Genomic DNA, 2,732 nt, shown 5'->3' with positions numbered 1-2,732 from the left:
AGCTAGAGCTAGCCATGTGGGCAGCTGGGTGCTGGGGACGCAGCCCCGCCGCTCCAATTTCAACACCCACTACTTGTACTACTGGTAGCTATAAACTGATTGTCTCATGGCTATTAGAAGTTGGTTCTTAGCATGTAGACTCCTTAAAAGCAAAATTCACCTCATTTGAGTTTTGACCCAGTAGTTCAACAATCAAGAAGTCCACAGTCTTATTGGTGTAACTTATATGTAGTTTCTCAAAGTCGCTTATGCTCAAGAGTAAGAGCAGCGAATATTCCATTTTTACATTTTACTGGAATTTTACATACTCAATTCATAATTTAAAATCTCTAGGTTTTCAGTCCTCCAAACTCTCTGAAGACACAGTGTGCCATGCACTTAAGTCTTCTATTTCCCCCTCTATTTTCTTCATAAACATTTCTCAAGTGTCTGCCTGTCCTAGAAGGGATTTTTTTCCAGTGGTGTACTCTTATTCATCTGAAACAAGGGGAAGAGAGAAGAGCTGAAACACAAGCTTCATCGGGTAAGTTTTACATTAGCCATTGGAAGCTGGACAGTATAAGAATGTGGCTTTTGGGACTCAAAAAGTCTGAGTCTTGGTGTAGAAACGACAACTTGGCTGTCCCCCCACAGCTTTCCTAGTGAGGGATTTTCAGGGGGATCTGGACTGGGGTGTATGGTTTGCTTACCTATCAGGTGTAAACAAGCTTCCAGGCACTCAGGTCATTTTGGGCTCCCAGTTTGTCTTTAGTCTGTTCCAGTTCCACCTTTCATTTTTAGGAAAAACAAGTTGATCACTGGGCATGCCAATGTTGATCTCAGTTGGGCCACATTCGGTAGCTGGATTGCTTGAGGTACTAGATTTGTGAGGTACACTCTTAGGCCTCCTCCTCCTTGGTTGCTAGCCACACAACAAGAATGTTTCCCCTGTGTACAGACTCCTGCTGTTGCTGTTTTGGTTTTTCTTTGGATTCCTTTAAGCCAGTCACACCATTTGAGAGGACATCATTTTATGATGTTTTCATTTTAGGATTAACTCATCTCATGCCATGACTTTGAGCTTTTTCAATTAGATGGACCTTTTTGGGAAGAAGGTCTTCATTAGTCATCTTGAACTCTTTCCAGTCCAAGACTGCTTGGAGACTAACATAGGTGGAGGATACTCAGCCACTGGTCCTCCCTCTTTCCTGCCACAGAAGCGCTGATGCTGGTCTTTACTTCCAGGTCTCACACCCATACTTAGAGTGACACCATTTTAAGGATGAATTTTTTAAAAATTGTTTGTTTTCTGGAATTGGCTCTCTACCCTTATTAGATTTAAAGATGCTGGGACCGGAGGAAGAACTTGGTGATAAAATGCCATCTTAGTAGATATGAGACTCTTCATTCTGTCTTGTAACACCATCACTAAAAAACAAACATCAAAACCAAACAAAACACCAAAAATCCATTTATAAAAAACGAAGCTAGCTTTGCATGGTGCTGCACACCTGTAATCCTACTACTCAGGAAACTGAGATAGGAAGGATAGAGTTTGGCTAAAGGCCAGCATGGACTACATACATAGTAAGTTCCTGGCTGTCCAGGTCTACATAGAGAAATTACATCTCAAAAAGCCAAAAATCAAAAGAAAAGAAATAAGTTAGTTAATTAGATACAAAGACATTTTTGAACATTTTTGGAAATTTGGTGATTATATAGAGGCTAATAAATTGTTCTTAATGTTCACCCATGGATTGGTAAAAGGTAACAAAACTTCAGGGGTTTAGAGTCTTAGCTGGAGTGCCAATAATAACTTAAAGGCTTCTGTGAGCCCTGAAGAAGAGCCTTATTTCCTATACACACAAGGATGAGAATGTTGACAGTTCAATGCAGAATCTCATCTTTTAACTAGAGAAATTCCAGCATAAATTAGACTCCTGTCCTCATAAATTATCTACTGTTAAAATGTCTGCACTGACTGGAGAAAATCAGATCTTTTAATTTGGAACAGGAACATGTGTGCATATCCCAGTGAAGTTTAGGACACTGAGTCTGCCATCCAAGTACTGACCAGAGGGATCAAATGAGATTAGACAAGGACACTGAGTCTTGAAATTTTCATAAGCCTTTTTTACCTTCTTTTTTTTCTATTTTTGACCAGATGAAGTCACTTCCCTACCCCAAGCATTATTGGTTCCCATGACTTCTCTACTCCAGCCTGGGGAAATTAACCTTGCAGCACAAGAGGAAACTATACTGTCCTCTGAGGAAGATTCTATGCAGGATAATAGTGATTCTCTAGTCCAATGTGTTAATGAAAACAAAGGATGGGGGCTGGAGAGATGGCTCAGCAGTTAAGAGCACTGGCTGTTCTTCCAGAGGACCTGGGTTCAAGTACCAACACCCACATGGCAGCATACAACTGTCTGTAGCTCCAGTTCCAGGGTATTCAACACCCTTACACAGATATACATGCAGGCAAAACACCAATGTACATAAAATAAAAATGAACAAATTATTAAAAAAAATCAAAAGATGTATTGAAAAGCCTTAAGGAAATGTGCTATTAGTAAGGTAATATCAAAATATAACTTAAAAAGAGGAACTGTCCTATATTGGTAGACAATGCTTTTCCTAGAAGATATGAGTTATTAAATGAAAATCATGGTGCAAAGCATGGGGTTTCTTCCTGTGAGTTATTGATCAGGGAGGCCCCAAAGGCCTACAAAACAACCCACACTACTGCCATT

The 2,732-nt window shown here is 40.0% G+C and overlaps 1 pseudogene; it reads right to left on the bottom strand.

Moving 5' to 3' along the window:
- Window positions 1–685: 685 nt before the first annotated feature.
- LOC121437427 lies at window positions 686–1,109 on the bottom strand (annotated as a pseudogene).
- Between the last annotated feature and the right edge of the window lie 1,623 nt (window positions 1,110–2,732).

Source organism: Microtus oregoni, unplaced genomic scaffold, assembly GCF_018167655.1.
Source record: "Microtus oregoni isolate MIOR12 unplaced genomic scaffold, Mior012 000052F_ref0000163, whole genome shotgun sequence".
In the NCBI taxonomy this organism is placed as follows: domain Eukaryota; kingdom Metazoa; phylum Chordata; class Mammalia; order Rodentia; family Cricetidae; genus Microtus; species Microtus oregoni.
This window is presented reverse-complemented; position numbering and strand designations above follow the sequence as displayed.